The sequence below is a fragment of the Mustela erminea genome, chromosome 8, assembly GCF_009829155.1.
Source record: "Mustela erminea isolate mMusErm1 chromosome 8, mMusErm1.Pri, whole genome shotgun sequence".
Lineage (NCBI taxonomy): Eukaryota > Metazoa > Chordata > Mammalia > Carnivora > Mustelidae > Mustela > Mustela erminea.
Genome location: NC_045621.1, coordinates 1,332,790 through 1,355,454, shown reverse-complemented (window position 1 = coordinate 1,355,454; position 22,665 = coordinate 1,332,790). Strand labels below are relative to the sequence as shown.

The 22,665-nt window shown below is 42.5% G+C and overlaps 1 protein-coding gene across 13 annotated transcripts in view; it reads right to left on the bottom strand.

Moving 5' to 3' along the window:
- The window catches only part of GULP1 (GULP PTB domain containing engulfment adaptor 1), a 254,676-nt gene that overhangs the window by 168,382 nt on the left and 63,629 nt on the right, over positions 1-22,665 (bottom strand). For 4 of the 13 annotated variants that reach the window (XM_032354125.1, XM_032354136.1, XM_032354134.1 and 1 more), the window contains exons 2-4: positions 20,915-21,020; positions 13,059-13,210; positions 3,908-4,007 (exon numbers count right to left, since the gene is read on the bottom strand). The exons of 1 other annotated variant lie outside the window; for it this stretch is intronic. The gene's annotated coding sequence lies outside the window, so the exon portion shown is untranslated. Of the gene's footprint in view, positions 1-3,907; positions 4,008-10,101; positions 10,285-13,058; positions 13,211-14,197; positions 15,125-20,914; positions 21,197-22,665 lie in introns of those variants that run through there. 8 more of the 13 variants (XM_032354123.1, XM_032354126.1, XM_032354124.1 and 5 more) reach the window with 5 other exon arrangements.

Below are 22,665 nucleotides of genomic sequence, written 5' to 3'. Positions count from 1 at the left end.
TGGTTGTGATCTCTGACCTGCAGGGTTGGGTCCATCTACAAGACACACCAGAGAAAGGGAGGCATCTAGACATCTGAGGGAACAGGCAGCCTCGAAGATGGCTTCCGGCAACCTCTGCCTCCTGGCACTGATGCCCTTTCGTGAGTCCCCTGCCCTTGAACGTGGGCTGGAGCTGAAACTCACGTCTACGGTACTGAAGATGGCAGAAGTGGCGGTACATTCGGTGATACGTCAGTTTCCTGTGACTGCCCTAACGAAGAACCACCAACAGGGTGACTTAAAACAACAGAAATTTATTCTGTCATGGTTTTGGAGGCCAGAAGTGAAAGCAAGTTGTCAGGAAGCCCACACTCCCTGGACAGGCTTGTAAGGAGGTTTTGTTCTTGCTTCTTCCAGGTTCTGGCGGCTCTGGGTGGTCCCTGACTTGTGAGGGCATCACGCGAGTCCTTGCCTCTGTCTTCACAGGGTCTTCTCCTCTCTTAAGGACACAAACCACTGGACATTGGGCCTCATCCGGTTCATCCAGGATGATGGCACTCAAGATCCTCAGTTGAGCTCAACCTTCAAAGACTCTTCCACGTGTGGCATCCACAAGTACCACAGGTTAGGACTTGAGCATATGTTTTCGGGGCCATCACAAAACTCACTGCACATGGAATGACACTTCCTATATTCGGCTGGAAAGGGGTGCTGTTTCCAGAGACGTGCTCACTTTCGCTCCCTCTTGGACTGCTTGTCCCAGGGAAAACTAACTCCCATATCGTCAGGCAGCCCTATGGAGAGAGTCCCCCACCCCCATGGCTGAGCCTGGACGAGGACGCTTGGGCACCAGATGAGCTCTGAGCTGTCACGGCATGACAGCAACGTCATGGAAGACCTTGAGCCAGAGGCACCAGTTACACTGTGTCTGGGAACTGTAAGATACTCCATAAGCACTATTTCAGCCTGATAAGTTTTGAAGCGATTTATCACACAGCAATAGAACACTAACATGGAGCTCACACAAACGTCAAGGCTGGGCCACCAATCATTAAGAAAAGCCACAGAAACAATTCAGTTCAGCATTTAAGAAATATTTACAGAGTATCCTCTATAAAACTAAAGTTTGTATCTGTAATGATGAATGATAAGCCAACCCTCAAGAATCTTAGAGCCTCAGAAAGTGATAGACAAGACCACAGCGCACGGTATGACGGAGGAATGTAAACCGGCTCACGGTACATCGCACACAGCACGCGGATCTGGTCCAGATTCCAAAAGTCAGAGAAGACTTGTTGGAGAAGTTGAATTCTTCCCTTCCTCAAACTGACCTACTTATAACTATATATTATCAAAGTTCCCTTCCTTCCAACAATGCAAAATTTAAGACTCCTCTAAGTGGTAATCTCACTTTTCCTGTCCGTTGCACTAAGACTCCTGTAATCGATTTATCTAAGCTTTTAGGTCAAGAACATATATCCACTGCGGCCACCGAAAAGGCTGAAGCTAAGTTACATACACAGCGGTTACTAATCTCTACTTCGTATTTTATGTTTTATTTGGTGTAATTTTTGTTTTTACCCTTATTGTACTTCCACTTTCATTTTAAGGAAACTCAATCACTTTTAGTAGTAAATAAATGAATCCTCAATTACACAAGGAATTGCAACGAAAACCACAAACAGAACACAGTGAGAGAGGACACAGAAGTCCTCTGTTCAAAACCGAACCTATAATTTTACCAACAAAATAATCTCACTTTTGCCCTATTTTCCCCATTTTTGTAAATTCCATCGACTTGCCCCTCTTGCCTAATGTAAAAGACCCTCCCCTTGACCTCCCAGCACTTATACCACTGCCTGGCTTTTACTTACATTAATCTCACCCTAGATAAAATTTCCATTGTTTCTTCTTTGAATTCTTCCAACGTTTAGAAACATTGCTTCCTTGGTAACCCTCATCAGACGCAATGTCTCTGAGAAAACCCCACCAGCTGATAACCTAGCACCTTCATCTCAACATAAGTAGTTACCAACTAGTTTGTTTAAAAATGTGATTCAACTGGGGGCGCCTGGGAGGCTCAGTCGGTTAAGTGTCTGCCTTCAGCTCAGGTCATGATCTCTGGGTCCTGGAATCTCTGCTCAAGAGGAAGTCTGCGTCTCCCTCTCCCTCTCGCCCTCCCCCTCCTCAAATAAATAAATCATTTTTAACAATGCGATTCAATTCTTACGCTACCGCGGCGTATTACATTCATTTGTTGCTCTGCGAGCCTCATCCCCCACACTACAAGCTCCTCAGGAATGAAGATTACATCCTCTTCTTTTCTACAGTTTCTCAAGTTCTTCAAGTACGTGGCAAACAGCAAGAGTTTAACAAATGCTGATGCAAATGAAAGGGAAAGTCTGTAACTCATCTCCCTTCCTTTCGGTCTGCTCCCCCTTCCCTAGTCTCACACACACATGCGGCTTCTTAAAGGGCTGCACGACCACCTCACACCCCCGCAGCCGTTCCTTCACTGCATAATGATGAAATACAAATGCTAAGCACAGAAATCCAAATCCACAACATATTTCCCAGCACTCCCTGTATCTACCTTATCCCTCCCATGTCCTGAACACCCCCTTACTTTCTCAGCTGCGTACTTTCGCTCCAAGCCGGCCCTCCATTTCCACGTCCGCCCGTCAAAGTTCTAAAACTCTGAAAAAGTTTTACTCTGAAAACCACAACTCGACCTGTCTCTTTCATTTTTGAAGTATTCTTGGCACCTAGCACATTCTACTTTTACCTAAGGAACTGAAATATATTTAACTTGCCACATTTTATTGAAAATTAAAAGAGATAAGAAAATACTTCTATACCTTCCTGTCCTTAATTTCTACCATCACCACTACCATCAATGATGATCAAATAATCATAGTGCTTACTTAGGCTTAGTACAAGAATAAATTTCCACTAATTAAATAAATATATTTATTATCATTTATAAATAATGTATTTTAGACAGTGTAGAAAGATTATGGATATATAATATTTGCTTTTCTTTTATATTTAGTTATGTAAGAGATACACTGGTTGAATATACATGAGTAGACGATGCTACTGCTTATAAGTAAAATTTAGAAGGTTAACTTAATTGTGAAATTTTTTCTTCAACACAAACTAGGTTTTGTTTGGGAATTTCTTTGAATGAAAACATTTTAAGTCATGGATCAACATTTTAAAAAATGGCTAACAAAAACTGTAAAAGTAACTCATTACTACTTTCTGGAGGTAAATTCAGAAATAATAAAAAGCCTTTGAAATTTTATGGCCATTGAGCCAGTGATGCTAATTTTAGTAACTTTACCAATGCAAAATGAGTGATGTACATACCAATCGATAAAGATATTATGAATAAGAAACACATCTCAAAAATATTTTAAAATCATTTATGTTTATCTTAACAGATACAAAGAAAAATATGAAACATTAATTTATACTGTCAGAGCAAAATAGATTTGTTACAAAAATAATAAAGAAATTCAACAAAGAAACATCCCAACTTTGTTTAAAGAGGAAAACCAGTAAAACCTTAAATGATATAGAACAAAATGGTAACAGAAGTTTTTTGGTTTTATTTATTTATGTTTTTAAGGAGGCTCCATGAACAGTGTGAAGCCCAACTCTGGGCCTGAACTCTCGACTCCTGAGATCAAGACCTGAAGTCAAGAGTCAGACAATCGACTGAACCATACAGGCATCCCAGGAAGTTATTTTTTGAAGCACACGCTCATTTGTGATTTTAATTTTACTTTGTTTTTGCTTTTATGTATTTTAACATATCCTGCAATAAAACCATCTCTTTAATTATTTAGTACAAAAAAATTGTTTATAGTTTCAAATCTTTTTTCAAAATGGTGTAAGTATGTAAACAACCACTTCTTCTTACCTGGGAGAGCTTGAATATGGTTGAAAGAATATGCAGACTCTTGACTTCGGATAGTTTCAATCATGCAGTTGCCACCTGAGTTCTTCAATCACTTTCTTTCCTGTGTATATCAGAAGGAATCACATATAACTAAAAATAAAATTAAAATTGGATGGAATAGAAGTATAACCAATAATTACACTTATGTGTATTTTAATTCAGAACCTATGGTACATACTCTAAAATTCTAAGTATGTTTCTTGTGAAAGTTCAAGAAAGCTGCTTAATAAAAAACAAAACAAAACGGGTAAAGCATGTAATTTTTTTTGAAAAGCTAGAGTCATAGATTGCTAGATAAGGTCAAATACCAAAATTGCTAGATAAGAAGTTAAGTGTTTTAACTCATGGATATGTAACTATGAAAGCACAGTGATGTGGCGGACAGTACCCCCCTTTCCCCTGCGGGCTGCACAGCCAGCCCCAGCAATCTCCCTCAGTTATCAGCTAATTAAACCGACCAAGCGCATACTCTGTCCCTGATTAAGAAGATGAAACAGAATTTTAGAAAGCACTGATCTATTTTAACTTTCACTCCACCTCCACTGCTGGGGAGAAGCGTTCAGGTAACTTAGCCTTCTATTCATTTTCACGCTATGAGAAGAGACTTAGAGGCTGATTAAGATTTTTACATTTTTTATCCCAACAGATGAAAGGAAAAAGTCTGCCCCGATGCAACACAAATTATACCTTCCCTTAATTTGGTCATTTAAAATGTAACTGTGATAAAATTTCAAATACGAGCAAAAATGTTCACAATACAGTATCTCTTCTTGCCAAAATTGCTGTTTTTTCTCTGTTTTGTTTTCGCAAAAATACAAAAATGTATCTCACTCTTTTGTTCGGCTTCCTTCCATAATTTTGATACAAACCATTGGTAAAGCCAAATCCAAGAGTTTGACTTTCTCAAATTATAGACCAGAGACACATTTCAAATATTTTATTTCTGCCTCTTTGTATCTAAGCCATCTGAATATTCTGAACACTACGTTTTTCCTTCTCACCCACAATTTTCTTTAGAAGTCTGTTTTTCTATTTGCTCACACTATTCTTGTACTTTTTCTAACAAAACTTGAGAAAGAAAAGAAAGGATCTTCATTTGGGGGGCCCCAGAGGCAAACTCTGAAGTAATAATTCAAGTAAGTTTGTTTGGAAGATGCTGAAGGAAAGGGTTTATAGAGATCATCCATAACATCTACCACAACAGACAAAGACCATCAAATTTGAATTAAAATATGAGCATGGTTTATTTTAAGGCCATATGTGGGTATTTTATAATTTTAGTGAAAAAAAAGTTTATCTACCCAGTGATGCTATTATTTACTAAATCACCTAGTACTCTCTTAGTGTTTACTGAATCTTAGGGTATATACTTGATACAATTCATTTCCTCTTTCCTTCAAATATAAAGGCTCCACGACCACAGACCTCCAGCTTTAGAATTCAAACATGACACAGCTAAAAGGTAACCATGAAACTATGTCATCATTTCCAAAGTGACTAGATAATTTTTCTTTTTTATCTTGGGGAGAAGGGAAAAAAGGGAACACAAAACTAGTTATTTTTTAGCATAATGGTGATTTCTCCATTTTGTGCAAATACTGGTCTCATGAAAGTAAGTAAGAAAGAAATCACCTAAAAGATAACATAAGTAACCGGACTATTCCCAAAAATCCCATTCCAAAATATTATAGGAAAGTAAATATTTTCCTTAAAGTGGTTAATGCAATTTAAAATCCCCACAGTTTTTATTTCTATCTCAGATTGACTGAAACCCAGTCTTACTGAGGAAGTGTTTTCAGACGAGAATATTCTATGCAATGTGACAGAATGCAGATGAGCACTGAGACACCCGCATCAAAGAACAAGAGCGAACTTGTGCCTCCATCTTTTTCCTGCGAGTGACTTGCACTCTGAAGTGGGAGTGTGTTTCCATGTCTCATACGATTACATTTGTGCACAGGAAGAGCATTTTCAAATAGTCGTGCAAAAAAATAAGATGTTCATAGGTTGTTCTTTTGAATACATATCTTTAATTATAAAATCCTGTTCCCAATTTGAATGATTCTTAAAATTTGAGTATGACCCTAATACACTCAATTTCATCTTATTTTGCCAGCACTTATTACAGATTGACATGAAATTTGAAGGTGTGCACAAAATTAAGCAAAAAATCATGTCTTTACCAGAACCTTCATTTTTCCCAACATTACTAAAGAAAGTAACATTGTTAACACTGTGATATGACTAGATGCTTCAATCTGTTAGTGCAACACAGCACCTTTAAGTACATCATACACAGTAAAACCAACTAAAACAGGTCAGGCTAAGACATATTTCTACTTGTCATCAAAAGAAACAGAAACCAGCATTATCAGGATCTTAAAACTTTCTCAAAATCATTTTGCTACTTATTTTTCTCTTTGTGGCTAGCCCCAAGAATTTAGCAATATCTCAAACTATTATATAAAATGTTGCAAAGAAAGTCTTCCTAGATACTCATATTTTATTCTCTATGGACATCAAAATTCACATATACAAAATCAGATCTTCAGCCTGTGATTTCCTTTTTCTTTTTTTTTTCTTGTCTTCTGATTTTAATTAACACTAAAATTTCTGTTCTACTTATTCAAGCAGAAACCTGGCATTACCATAATCTTTCATTTCCTTTGCCCATCATCGTAAAGTTAAATCAGAATAAATTCAATTCTACTTCATACAAAAGACGCCATTTTGTTTCTTCTCCCAGTTACATCCTCACCAACGCATCAGCAGTCAGCCACGAGCGGTCTAACAAGCAACCTGGTCACATCACCCTCTGGACAAAGTCCAAACGACTTAGCATGCATTAGCATCCTAGTCCAAATGCCTTAGAATCTCTTCCTAATCATGTCTTGTCAAAGATTTTCACTCTAATGCCCAAAAGGGTATAAACTGTCATGGTGGCTTGAGGCAGTCATTTCCTGTTTGCGTTCGTCTTCTCACTGAGGCGGCGGCACACCTACAGTCATAACTACACCCCACGCTCTAAGCAATGTGAAGCTGGAAAATTAATTCAGTTCATCGGACAAATATCCATCGGGCACATACCGAACACCCAACTGCACCGGTCGTCAGGGAGAAGAAAACAAGTCCAAGTCCTCCTCCACATTTGTCAGTTGATAAGGACTATGTCAACGGCAAGGTTGAGTGCTAAAGAAACATAGAGAATGTTTAGGAAAGTCCTACTAAAAAGGATGGAATCTGTGAACCTTCGGTTTAGAAGTCATCGAATGAAGAAACTGGGAGAGGCCACTGTCGGCAGAGGAACAGCAACAGCGAAGGCACATGACTGAGAACGTGCCGCCCTTGAGGGCAGGCAAGCGGTTCGGTAGACACGATTTGAAACGAGAATGCTTCCAGAATTGTTTTATAAGAGATTGGAACACTAAGATAAGGCCATTATCAGAAAGACTCTTGAACACTACACTTTAAAATTTGGATTTTTACCCTAAAGATGATGGGAGTATGATAAAACAGGGAAGGGGTGCAATAAGATACGTATTTCAGGAAGATCATAAGGCAAATGTGGCTCTCAGGAGACCATGGAAGAGAGAAGCTGAGAGAGGAAACTGCTCCTTAGAAATCTATGTATATTTGTTAGGTGGTAAAACAGAAATACAGACTCCGGGCATTCGTATTTGTAAGGTGTGAAGCTGGAATGGTGCTTGGGATTTGATTTATGCAAGCACAGAGCAAGACCAGGACAGCTCTGGCCCGGCTTTCCTATTCTCAGAGATGTCAGTCTGGACCAAGAATTCGTATCATCTGTTGTCATTCCATGTGCGTGTTAAGTTCCCTTTCCTCGGCTCTCATTATGGGAAGAAAAAAGTGACAGAGGATGACACATGACAAACCATTTCAGAATTAATAACAATTTTAAATTCGCCAATTTAAAACAGATTCAACCTAGTTCTTTCCTCTGCATTTGACACGAAACTTTTAGAGGTGCTTTGAAGCTGTCACCAGCAGGAAATTTTCCTAATTAGAAGAAGTAGGAGAACAATTATCAAGTCATTCACCCTTTCTGGTAAAATCGGTGGAAAACACAAGGCACTTCCTGTGAAACTTTTGGTTATTATATTTTTCAGCCTGACTGGGTTAAGGTAAAACCTTTGTTCTTTTTTACCATTAACTCCGCCAACTTTGGTTTCCCAAATAATAGAAACATTTAAGGCCAAGGCCATGAGATGGATCCGAAACACTGACAACAGGCCATATGTTAAAAATTCATGACGGGGGATGCCTGGGTGCTCAGTCGTCAGGCGTCTGCTTTCGGCTCAGGTCCTGGGATCGAGCCCCACATGGGGCTCCCTGGTCAGTGGGGAGTCTGCTTCTCCCTCTCCCTGTGCCTGGTCCTCCCTCTGCGCACGCTCTCTCTCTCTCAAATAAATAAATAAAATCTTTAAAAACATTCATGATGGGTTAATGAATGACATAGGACAGAGTGAAAATCATACTAAGGTAGAAAAACTTTTTTTAATGCAGTAGGAATTCGAAGAGTAAAATAAATTTGACTAGGAAAAGGGATGGAAATCCTAGCGATGTTTGGAGGAATGAGGAAGAAAGAAGACCAAGAGAGCAACAGGAGAGCAAGCTATTCTCCCGCAATCCATCATCAAAAGTCTGAGATTCACTCCGTTTGAGCCGGGAAGGCGACACTGGGAACACAGAGGCACTGATCTGCCTCCGCCAAGGAGGGCGACTTCCTGGACATGCAGGTACAGTCAGTTCTCCTCAGTCACTCGGCTACTGCACATGGTAAAGGGGCTTCGGCCAGAAGACCAGCGCATCATAAACACAGTGGCAGGGAAATCAAGAAATGAACACTATACATCATAAGAATTTAGCGAGAAATAATGAGATATTCCATCCAGGGCAGTCATCCTGTGCCCGGCACATAAAAACACGACTTCGTAATTCACATCGCTTTACTGTTCCCGCCATCGCCCCCTTCCACAGTACAGAGACGCAGAGCGCGTCTCAGCCCACAAATGTCTGTGTTCATCTCAAACGACTGCTTTATCGTGCTCTCCTGGAAGTGAAATTACTAGTTCCAAGTATTTGATCTTTCAGGCATTTTCATACACATCACCAACGTGTTTTCTAGAAAGTTCTAGCAACAAAGGCTTCCATCAACAGCAGGTGATAATGCAACCACCCTTATCAGCAATGATTTTTTTTTCTTAATCTTTTGACAATTTGTTCAAAAACGTGTCTTTTTCTAAAGTGTGTATTTCTTTAACTGCAAGTAAGACACAGCTTTTATGTGTTAGATTTATTAAATATTTTATAATCTTTATTTTCCTTTTGGCATACTTTTTTTATATTTTAATGAGCTTTTTGGAGATTTTGATAAAAATAAATGCCTCGGGACCTTTGACCCTTTTACTGTCTCTGCCTTCACCGCTCTTCTCCAGGTGACCACACTCCCCACTCAGCCCCGTCATTAGGTAAGGAAAGGTCGGTTTTCAGTTTCCCTTAATGTCTACGACACAACGTAAGCTGTTAGTCCTTACTTTAAGATCTTAGCTATGAGCTGATATAAGGCATTCAAGCAGCTAAATCATTATCAAAGGTGTCAAAGAATTTCATTTAATGGCTATAACTAATATATTTTATACATTTAGTTAGTTTTAATTTTTGACTAATCGTCTTACTTAGTTCTGCTACGCTAGGATTATTTTTAAAACACTGAAAATACGGATTTCAACACCACGTTCTTTAAAAACGGAATTTTGTTCAAATATTCTCGGTACTTTGAGCTCCTTCCTTCTGCCCTTCCTTCCTTCATCTCAGAAAACAAAACCACGAGTTACTATTCAGGAAACAAACAAACAAACAAACAAACAAAAATTTACAAAATACCTATGCTAAAAGCCACCCTTAATTTAAACAAAATAAACTTTATTATTTAAAAAGTTGTAAAACCATATAAATATATTCAGTGTTTGAGGAAAGGACCACCTACTCAATGAAGGCTCTTAGGAAGCATTTTTGTAAACAGCCACACAACAGAGACTGCTCAAATGAAGGAAATCAAGAAACTATGGTTGATTCCTTAATAAAAAATTGGGCAGAAAACATTCATAAACTTTGGTTACATATAAATTCTTTACTTTAATTTTTCCAGTCCTGTGGAGTTTAGTTTTCCTCATGTTAATGTCTACGAAGTATGTAATGTATTTAAGGCAAACTCCAGGAGTTGCAATTCCGTGTTCCAATGTCCCACAGTAAAGTTAGGGTGCGGAGGAGAGTTTTATTCTTCTTTGTTTCTATTCTAAAATAATTGCAATAGCATCATAATTGGATAAAATTAAATCATACAAACAATGCTCAATAAAACCTAGAAAACCTTGTGTATCAATGTAATTCAGCACATGAAAAATATATACACACAGCTACTATTAACCAGACAGTTACCATCTTATGGATGAAGAAACAGCCTTTTGAGATGCTATCATCACGAGTATGGTTATGTTTCAAGACGTTTTTTCAGTAATCAAACATTTTCAGTATCAAGACTTTGCCATCATCCCTTGCTAATCTGCTATGAAATATTAGTGTACCATTTTAACCGGCTGGTCTTTTTTTGCCCAATGGTATTTTCACCTAACAGCATACATTTCACTCTTCATGTAATTTAGTATATACATACACTGGCCTTTCCTGCCACCACACCCCCATGGGAAAAAAAAAAAAAAAAGCAAGCAAAAAACAAAACAAAATAAAACAAAACCAAAAACCACATTTCTATAACTGCCCCTGGACTTTCCTTGCAGACCTGTACTTCTTTCCTTCTTCCTCACGTGTTATGTTTGACTGAGGGGGCCTCTGGTGTTAGTTCCAACACTGGCCAGTAAGAGTACGAGGACCTTAGCCCTTCGTTATTTCTCAGGAATCTGGAAATGTGCACTACGTTAAAGTAAAGAAAATCAAATCAGCACCTTTTTCTAAAAGTATTCATAAAGAAACCATCCCTTTCATATGAGTTGATTAAACTCATATGAAAAGGACTGAAAGACTGATGGTCATTTTGCCCTCAGGCCTGGATTCAGCCTTGCCTGAAGCATCATCTAAAACTTTAAATTATAATAACCAACATGTATTTTTTAACTGAATTTTAATTGGTTTTCTGTCAAGTTCAAGCAAATGATCACTCTGGAATATATGCTATTTACTAATGTATAATATATAATTTATTGAATTTTCATTTTACTTTCTCCAAATTGAGCTATATAAATATAGCTATAAAATAGGCCAAATAATTAAAAGATACATTGAAAAAAAAATAAAAATTTCTCCAAAACTGTTATTCAGCTACTTTTTTCTAAAGACATCTGAAGAAAAGGACATGGTAGGTCACACAAGTCTTTAGCAGCCTTTTAAAAATTAAGATGGGAGGGGGCACCTGGTGGCTCCACCGTTAGGCTACCGAGTCTTAATTTCAGCTTGGACTGCAGTCTCAGGGTCCTGAGGTCAAACCCCGCCGGGGTCTGTGGTCAGCAGACTCTGCTTAAGAGTCTCTCTCCCTCTCCCCTGCCCCTTTGCCCCTTCCCTCTCAAATAAATAAAGAAATATTTTCTTAGTTTTTTAGTTTTTTATTTGTTTTAAGTTCTATTTATTTATGTATCTGAGAGAAAGAGACAGAGATAGCGAGAGAGTGTACGAGTGGAGAGGAGGCAGAGGCAGAGGGAGCAGTGGGCAGAGGCCGACGCAGGGCTGGATCCAACGACCTTGGGATCGTGACCTGACCAAAGGCAGATGCCTAACCAACCGAGCCACCCAGGCGCCCCATAAATATCCTAAATAAATAAATAAATAAATAAGAGGGCAGAACTTACATAGTTTAAAATGTTTCCTTTTCTTTTTGTTTTTGCTTTTGAAAAAGTTTGTGTTTTCTTAAGAAATGATACAATATAGGGGGCGCGAGGGGTCTCAGTCGTTAAGCCTCTGCCTTCAGTTCAGGTCATGACCCCAGGTCCTGGGATCGAGCCCCGCATGGGGCTCCCTGATCAGCACAGAGCCTGCTTCTGCTTCTCGCCCTGCCTTTCCCCTGCTTGTGCTTACTTGCTTCTCTCTTTTTCTCAAAGAAATAAATAAAATCTTTAAAAAAAAGATACAACATGGGCTTTCATGAACTCTGGACTGGAGCATTGCATTAATCCCATACTCTATTGAAGACAGCGTAAATGTGACTGATTTATACAACTGGCAAACAAAGTCAGGACGGATATGAACACCTTTATAAATCCGATATGCAACAGGAGATGTGCATCATTTTATTAATTAAAAAATTACACAAGATGAATAATATCCCCTTCATTCCTTTTGTATAAAAGCAAATAAAGTCCTGATTGGCAGCTAAACAGAATTATTCCTACTCGATTCTACTTTTGTTTCCTTTGGAGCTTCTCACAAAGACAACACCTAAGCGAACACTGTGCCTTACCAACAGGTCATAGAAGTTTCCGGGCAATTACTGATGTTGACACTTGAACCTTTCGCAGCTCTTCCCTATCTGATAAGGGTTTGACATCTACTATGAAGTATCCCAATGGCCTATCAAAAATAAAGACTTGAACTATCAGTGTTTACAAAGCCGGAAAAATAAATCCAACTTTATTTTGTAAGAGACTTAATAAGGCTATATCCGATAACTGGGTGTGCAATTTCACTATTTTTGGAGACTCAGTGCACAAAATATCATTAAGACCCCAAGAAGTTCTCCCGAAATAAATGTCAGCTATAAAGAAAGAAAAGTTTAGCTTCACTTTTCTTCACTGTTCCCCTGTTTAAAAAAATAATAATAATAACCATTTTCCATTTTTAAGTAGGTTCAAATATACTATGATATCTCAATACGGCTTTTCCTCCAGGGTACCTGATCCTTCCCCAGAATTCTCTTCGCCCCTTGTTGCCGCATCTCAAACAGAACTCGATGAACTACCATCACTGAAGAAAGAGGTCTTCGATTATGACCATATGCTTGAATCACTCCCTCCCCAACCCCACAGGATAGAGTCTAAGCTATAAATGAATACAGAAAATACTTATAATGAACACGCATATTTACCCAAGCTACGAAGTTCTTTCTCTGCAGCCTCCTCTGTTACACATTTTCTTCATCAGGAGGGAGTGATTTCTATCCTCACCAAACATCAACGAGATCTCTAGTTTTTCAGTTATTCTTCAATCACTTTGAGATAAATGAAGATAGTTTCCTATCTGTGAGCAAAGAAGATTACAATCATCTCATTTGAACCTAATCTACCCAAGTTCCAGAACCCAATGATACAGTTTAACACAGAGCAGGCCTTTTCTTTGTTCACAGATTTATCAAAAAAATTAAAAAGTGTGGAAATGTCATCATAATTGGGTCAAGTCTAATTTCATTGCACAAATATTTTGCATGTGAGTTAGGTCAAAGTCTGCCACAGAGCCCTCGCCACAGGACGCTAAGAACACCTGTGCTTCCTCTCCTGGGGCTTAGGCTCAAAGGAGCCGCCCATCCATAAAAGCGCTTTCAGGAGTAAAGTACCGTGCAAATACGAGGTCTTGTTACTAGCAAAAAGGACACATTCCAGGAGAAGTTACAACCTGTGCTGAGAAAACAAACTGTGCAAGCAAAGTCCCCTTTCCCAGCAAGCGATGTCAGAGCCCGCACCTGCCGGGAAAGTCTCTGCGAGGACGTCCTGCGGGAATCCAGTACCGAGCCGCGGAGAAAAGAAGGTCCTGCCGCACACCAAGCACACCTGATTTCCACGCTCTCAGTAGTTAAAAGAAGTCAATGACCAAAAATCGGTCTTCCAAACGCTCTAGATCAATTTTGAGGTGGACAGTACGACTGTTAGCCATAGCAGGTCCCTGCTCTGGAAAACCCCCGACGAGGCAATGCGAGGCAGACCAGCTTTTCTCTCTTCACTAGGCACGAAAACACTTAAAATCCACTCAGGACAGTGCATTCTTTCAGACAACGAAAACTTCATTTCGCCCAGTTACTTAAGATCATACTACCAAGAGCACATCTTTGCTGTTAGTGGTTAGAGCAAAAAAGGCAAAAGGAAAGGAACAAAAAGCCTTCCCCCATCACAGACTAAAGCAGAGGGAAACAATGACCCCCTCCAAAATGTAACCGAAACCTGGTGCGCTGGTTTGTAACGACTGGTGACACCATGAATCTGCTCCTTCCTCGTGTCTGACAGTTTTACTCACCCAGGGAACCTTCCTGAACACCTGCCCAGCGCTGTACACTGGGCACACGACGAAATCATGAAGCTTCTCATCTGGCAGAGGAGCGGGGCACGCATACGAACTAGACCGTGCTGTCATGAACGCTCAAACGGACGTCAGGCGATTTGCATCTAACTTCATTCTTATTGTCTGAACAATCTACTCAAACTAGATCCGTGCTGACGGTGATGAATGTGCAAGTTCAACTTTCCAGAACGTTTTCACCGCTCTAATAACAACTTATTTTCAAAACAACCCTGTCTTCTAGGAAGGGTCCGTCTTTTACTGAGAGAGAAAATCAATACTTGAGGAGTTACAAGCATCAGAGCCAAGACCACAACCGGGGACTTCCGACTCTTCGTTTCCTTTTCACAACTGGAGGACAGCCCTCTGGTTTGCGTGCTAAAATCCTCTCTACTCTTTATCATCTTACTTCACTTTTTTTTTTCCCCAAACTATGACTGTTGATCATACAGTTAAAGAAAAATCTTCACCTATTATAGCTAAAGCAAGCTCGTGTGACAAACTATCCTACGCTATGAATTTATTGCCATATGAAATAATGTTTATTTTTTTTCTGTTAGTACCTGCCAGGAAAACCTACTACAGAAGAAATCGGACACAGCGGGAAGCCTGAAACACATATCAGGTGCTCGTCGGCTGGTGAAGAGTGCTGCCTGCTCACGGCACCCGCTCTGCTGAGCCGCTCCGTCTTGCCGGCTGATGAGTAAGTGGAGCGCTCACGGGCGCCGTCTCTCCGCAAGGCACCGAAGCCGCATCACTGTCTCGGGCCCGGCACACGGCACACGCTCCAGACGGATCTGGGAAGGAGCTGGCGGGGCGGACGCAAAGGTGCACTAGAGGAGAGAGAACTCTTCGTAGGTCGTCAAGAGCCACCTGGCCGAAAATCACACCAACCAGAACAACAACACCACACACACACAGCAGTAACTGGGAGCGGGACACACACACACACACACACAGCAGTAACTGGGAGCGGGACACACACACACACACACACAGCAGTAACCGGGAGCGGGACACACACACACACACACACACACACAGCAGTAACCGGGAGCGGGACACACACACTCACACACACAACAGTAACTGGGAGCGGGACACACACACACACACACAGCAGTAACCGGGAGCGGGACACACACACACACACACACACAGCAGTAACCGGGAGCGGGACACACACACACACACACACAGCAGTAACCGGGAGCGGGACACACACACACACACACACACAGCAGTAACCGGGAGCGGGACACACACACACACACACACACAGCAGTAACCGGGAGCGGGACACACACACACACACACACACAGCAGTAACCGGGAGCGGAACGCACATTTAAACAACATGTCTCACTTTTCAAAATCACTAACTCTGCTTCTTGCCCGTGTCACCTACGGAGTCGAGTCCCTGCTCAGGGACTTCACGGAGAAGCAACACCTTCAGGACAGCAGCGCTCCGAGAGGACACCCTCAGGCTTTCTAGCACCGAACAAGCCTCAGGCAGCAACGGCGGCACCGTGACCCAGTGAGCTGAAGTCCCCGCGAGTCACCCGCGTCCCCTCACGTCCGGCCTAGAGGCGAACACACCGCACAGAGCAGTCAGGGAGCGCTCAGCCGGAAGGGAGACCGGTGCGTCACCGAGGGAGGTGACACCGCAGAGGAGCGAGGCGCCGTCATTGCTCCCTCGCTCAGCGCCCCACGGAGGCGGAAACACAGGAGGCCGAGGTCGCGTCCTGGCCGCCCTCCAGCTGCCGGCCCGGCCCCGCCGCGCCCACAGACCCGGTCCGCAGGGCGCCGGCCGGCCTCCTGCTGCGGGCACAGCCCGGTGAGGCGCGGGGCACAGCGCTTTCCCTCCGACAGCCCCAGGCGGGGCTCCGACGAGGTCATAGCGGGGACCGGGGCCAAGACGCCGCCGGAGGAAGCAGCAGCGGCTCGTCCCCGCGGGACCCCGCTCTGCTCCCACCCTGCGGGGACGCAACCGGGCTCGCGGGACGGGGGAAGGTGCTTCACAGCCGTCCCCAGACAGGGGACATCGGAGGAAGGACGCGGGTGAGCAGACACCGAGTCGGAAGAAAGACATTACGCGGACGGAAAGCGCTGGTGGCAGGCGGGGCCGAGTCGGAGGCAGCGACCTCACCGCCGCCAGAGTCCGCTCCGGCCGGCCGGAGGACAAGGACAAGGACAAGGAGGGCACCAGCTCGAGCGGCCCGCGGACGTCCCGTTTCGGAGTCGCCGCCCTCCTCCCTGGGTCCTCTGAAAGCCCGGGTGGCTGGGATTCGGGTCTTCTTCGCGCCGCACCCTGCCTGAGACACAACTCAAAAGGGAGTCCCCCGCCTGCGTCACAGGAACCTGTGTCGTCTCCTCTGTCCCGTCTCAACAGCCACCTACGGTACCAGTTTTCAAACTGCAAAGGAACAAAACAGCGCATACAACACTGTGAAAATAATACTTTTTTACTCTTTTTAATACCCTCTTGAAGAACCAGACTGACCCAATGAGAAGGAAAGAAAGGCCGCCCACATTCGTTAGGCATCTCAGGTCCCTGGAAAACGTGGGCTCTCCAAGAACGTTCTGCATTTGCAGATACCTGCTCCCCTCCAGCTAATTCCAAAGCAAACAAACAAACCTGTGCTATGACTTTTCTCTTTCTTCACAAGAACACTAAAGCACACATCATTTATGTACAGCTTCTGCATTTCCTTTATTGTGCTTAAAACACTTTGTGGAGTTTTGTAACTTGAGGCTAAGTCCAATACATTCATAGACTCAATCCACAGAGCAGAAAACATACACTTCTCCATTGCACGGACTCCTCACCGCCAAGAGCGCCGAGCCTCCTTTGCTAGACGATGCGCAGTTACACATCAGAACTCACCTTCCTGTACTAGAAAGCACTCGGTACACGACTTCCACCACTTACAAAACCACATCCCGCAGCCGGGAGGACGAAGGTGAGGAAAGGGGAGACAGAAGCGTGGAAGAGAGGACAGGACAGGACAGGCTCAGGGAGGACGGCGGGGCAAGGCCGCACGGGGAAGGGGAAAGGGCGAGAGGCTAAGAGCTCGGGCGCACCCGCCGGCCGCCACCGCATCCCCGGTCCCGGCTTCAGACGGATCCGCACCCGCCCCACGGCCGAAGCGCCCAGGCTCCTCCACTGTGCATGCAGCTGTCTAGGTCACTCTTCTGACCGGCCTCCTCCTGCCTCAAGCCACTCCTCTAGGAGAAGGGTGTAGATGCCCACGTTTCTAATTGTGCCTCCCTCCTGCGAGCTTCAGCGTGGACCCGCTCCTGTCTTGGCACCCGTTTCTGAGCTGCCAGGACAACACCGTACTTCGTGTCACTTCCCTCCATAGCTGAAACTTGACGAAGAAATCCCGCCCGCTGGCACGGGTAGGCCCCGACTGCGAAAGCCCCCGGTGTCTGCAAATTAAGCGCCATCTGCTTCTCCATGGCTAGGCACAAGCGAAAGCTCCCTGTTGCTCCATCCTGAACCCGGGAATACTACGTGTCCTCAGATTTGCCTGGAGGGAGTCGAAAGGAACCTGGGGCACGACGCGGCTGTCCACCCAGTGGAGCTCAACTGTGTGACCTACAGCTAAGGCAACTTCCCCACACCTGCCGTCTCCTCCATCCGTCATAGCCCCTCCGCATAGACACGGACAAATGCTAACAGAAAAACTGGAAATACTGTTCCAGGAACCACAGTCCCTTCAGGCATCCAGGATGGACTGCGTACTACGGATGTGTCCAGACAGAGCTGACACAATGAGCAGGACAGATTCTCCACCTTCGAGGAATCTGTGTTCTATTTACCTGCACAAATAAACTAAAATTTATAATTACTCATAAAGGTACAATCATTGTCCATTTGTTACTACAACAAATACAAACGTGATCTCATTTTATACTTCCTGGGAATAGAGATTCAGATCGGGTGGGCTTCGTCAGAACACAAACGCAATGCAGAAGGCATCGCACAATGAACCCAGGACTCCGCACGTGCTGTTTGGAATGTAAAATTGTTAGTGTCTACTGTGAATTCTCTCCATAGATATTTCTGTCTTAGTAAGTAACCCAGGTAATCCCAGGGACCAGGAAGTGGTCTCAAGGGGCGCTTTTCAGGGGGTGCCGAGAAACCCAGCATTCTCAGTGTAACCATGGTTCCCTCCATGCAACAGAACACCGAACCCCCACATAGAAAACCAACAAGGCTCTCCCCGGACTTGCAAGCACTGAACTGCAAAAGGGTTTCCTATTACTTGAGCGCTGTGAGCAGGACGACGGCTTAGGAAACAAGGGTTTACTTTTCAACCGTCGTAAATGATGCTGCTGAGCAGCGCAGAGGCAGTCGGCTGGTTCTGGAGACAGAGGATAAGGCAGCAACAGCACACATCAAGCCCACTGTATGCAAACTGAAGATTTTAGTAAAATCTACTAAAAAGAGTTTTAGTAAAAACTGCAGTGTTAGACTTGATATGCTTACCAGGACACAGTCTATAAATTCAACAGAGCACACGCATATGAAGTACGACAAGCACGTCACCGCCACTGGTCAGACCCACAAGTGTCCCAAATCAGCAGGTCTGAGGAAGCCCTCATCTTCATGACCGCCAAGGCTGCTCTGCCCCCAGTTTCTCACCTGGGAAAAGGCTGACCAGTCTTCAACCGACATCACCCTTCTTCCCTTTCCTCGACGCTACACCCTGTCGCCACATCTTGGGCACTTCCATTTTTCAAAAGAGCTCCAGAATCCACGGCATCTTCTCCATCCCACGGCCAGACACTGGTAACTTGGCCTTGACAAGCAAACGGACTGTCCGTCCTTACACTGCCTCTGCCTCTCCTCCTCCTGGCTCTACCTTCTGCGGCCGTGGTTCAGAAATGCTAGTCCTGATTCGGCCATCCACCTGTTAACCATCTGTCAACGCTTCCTCGAAATTCTCAGGGTAAGTTTTATACTCCTCCATAACTCAGTCCTTGAGACACCCTAAACTCAACTCGAGGTCAACCGTTTCCTGATGGGCATCCATTGCTTTAGACAGTTCCGGTCCACTGGACTCAACTCCCCAAGCGACCACAGAGTGGCTGCACAGCACCCACAAATCCACAGGTCACTACGCATCTTCTGTGACTAGAACCGTCACACGCAGGGATATACTATCACTGTTCAAAGGTATAACGATGGACATTGGAATGTACAATTAAATGTTTTATAATTCTGAATTCTTACAACAAAACGGACAAAAACAATGTTTTCTAGGGGAGAAAAGCAGGCAATTATATTAACAGAAGAAATGTAATGCTTCCATAGCTCCTGGGAAATTAAGAGAGGGAAGGGTTTAACTTAAGTTCATCACCGGTCTTTAGAGGCCATGTTTTTTAAATTATCATTATTGTTATTATTATTATTATTATTATTATTATTATTATTAGAACCCTCCTCCTACCAAGTTTTGGTTTCCTTTTCTGAATTCTATTCCCTTTAACTGGATAGAAGTAACTGGTGATAGTTCTCCACAGGCTTCAAGTTTCATATATTTGGTGGGAAAAACCACTGTGCAAACAATGATCATACACTCTTGGCCAGTGTTACCTACGGGCCTTCTAAGTCAGAGAACAGAGGAAGAAACAGACAAAAATGTCCATGCTCCCTAATGTTCAGGGGCTTATGAAAGAAACACAACCATTTACCATCTTGACACACGGAGAGAAGGCCTTAAGTTACTCTTCCTGTGAAGAGCCTGAAGTCATTGATGAATTAAATTTAAGACTCTACAAGAACAAGCAAAAAAAGAGTAACAGGTTTATTTGTAAGTCCTGCAGGCAGTAATATGGGAATCAACTTCACATCCGTTCAGTGTCAGACAGAATCGTTAAGTCTTCCACTGTTTGCTTTGTTTATAAACATGCGGATTAGTAGAGCAACATCAATAACGACATTTGCAAAAATAAAAGTCAGCTTCAGCTATCTATGCAGGAACCAGGATTCTCAAAATGAATTCTGAGAAACACTCTTCTATGAACTATGAAGTTTTACACACACACACACACACACACACACACACACACAAGGACTTTATACTCAAATATGTTTGGAAAACATTTACATAAATAGATTTAAACAATGTTTTTACTCTGGTATTTTCTTGTGTTTTAAATATATTATTATGTATTTTGAAGTTCCCAAAGTATATCATGATTCTTCATTTCATTTCATCAAGGAAACAGTTTCCCATGTGGTATCTCCACAGTTTGATGCATAATACGCTCGAAAAATGAAGAGATAGAGATGGCTTCATGATTAACAATTTTATTTCCAGAAAATGAGTCAATTATTACAACTAAATTGTTAGCTGAAATGCAGAAGGATCTGACAACTAGGTGTGAGCTTATAAAATAAGGTTCAGAAAGAAGCTATGAAATAATTTTTATTTTTTTAATTGAGCTGACTGTATATCTCAGTATTCATATTGAACATTTTGTCATTAAGAAGGAAATAGAATTAAATTCGGAAAGGCAGGCAATCATGATGGGAACTAGGTTTTGTTCAAAGTCCCTTTGAATTAAGAAAAAAATTTATTGAACATAAATGACACGTACATTTTCCTAAAAGAAATGTGGCTCCTCCCCTTCAAAAGAGGATAATTATCACCATATACATACATCAAAGGCACGATAGGCACCGAGTTGCTTTCTAAACCAAGTCATTAAAAGCTGCATGGATTAGCATCAATTTGCCCCAATAAGTTTTTCTTCTCATACAATTAATCTGCAAAAAACAATCACATTGATTTGCTTTAGGTGTGAATGTCTGACAATCATAATGAAGATCAAATGTGTAATGCCCCCTCCATATTGTTTCTGTAATAATATTAATGATAAAGTAATAATGATCTTCTCAAAATATAGGTAAGATCAAATCATTTGACGGCTTCTGCTCACAGACGTACAGGCCCGTGAGCTGGCCACGCTTTCTCTCCCTCTCTCTGTCCCCATCACTGTCTCCTCCTCCCCTGCCTTCCTCCGACACTCCACCCACCTAAGTCTTCCTGCTCTGCTTCAAACCACCCATTACACTCCTATCTCAGCGTCTCACCTGAGCCTTTTCCTACACCTGCACGTAGCTCATGCACTTTTCCATCCTTTAACCTTCTACTCAACTGTCACAACATCTAGGAGGTGTCCATTCCTTGGTAACTGTTTTATAATAATTCCGCATTGCCGTACCTTCTTCTCTTACCCTGTTTTATTTTCCTTTCTAGCATTTCTCGGTAGCTTCAATTTTCATCAGTTTATATTACTTGTTTCCATCAATAAAATAAGAAATGAGGCCTTATATTTTTCCTTACTACTAAAAAACATGGTATTCAAACCTACTTGTATATTAGAAACACGCTAAGAGCTTTGAAAATGCATAAATGCCTGGGTCCTCTGCATTTCTCATTTAAATGGCCTGAGATCAGACACAGGCTCAGTCTCTTGAAAACAACTTGACAGAAAGATGCCTGGGACATGACAGGCAAACAGATGAGTGACTGATTCACACAGATGAAGACACCTACTTCCTGTCAGATTCACTTGCGGAGCACGACACACTCGGAGTTGCTGCGTACAGTGTTCAGCCATTCGTACTAACGACCACAGTATCTGTAAATGTCATCTGCTTAATATTTCACAGTGCAGTGACACTTGAAACTCTTTCAATTGCTAATTTTAGGGGGAAAATACTTAAGTGTTCAGGTTTATGCCACCACAGAAGAGGAGCAATGTTCTAGACTGTGTTGAAGGGTAACAGTCTTCAGTTGTACAGTGAATTAAACTACTGTGACATATTAAACCCCAACTGTTACTTTAGCTGCTTACCTTTCAACTTTTATAATCAGATAGTAAAATGAAATATCAGCATCCACAATAAAATCTCTAGAAGGTGGTTGGTGGTTTATTGCACTGCATTCAAGTCTGTAGCCACGACTTCCTGTCCTGCCCCAAGCAGCCCCCGAACGGTTGCTTTCATCTCCTCCTCCAGCATCCGTCGGATAAGAGCACCATCAAGGGCTCTGGGGTCAAACGCTATGCACACCCTGACCTGACCAAAAAACAAAAGGCTCACCGCTGACTTAGTCAACATTAATAATTAAATCAGTCTTGCACTTAAGAAATCAGAATAAAGCTTCACAGGTGGAAGCGCTCTTACTGCCAAAGGGCTTCCCATTCCTGGAGACATGCAAGATTTGGTGCCAGAAAAAAGCGATAAAAGCCTTGGAATGCTTCTAGTAGTTCCTGCTAGTAGTGGAAATTGTCACTGCTTGAAAATCAGTGCTCAAGGAAGGCATGCACTTGTCTACGATGCTCAATCAAGATTCTTTAAAAGCTATGCTAAGTAGACATGGGCTTTTTAGGCTGTGATTGAAGAT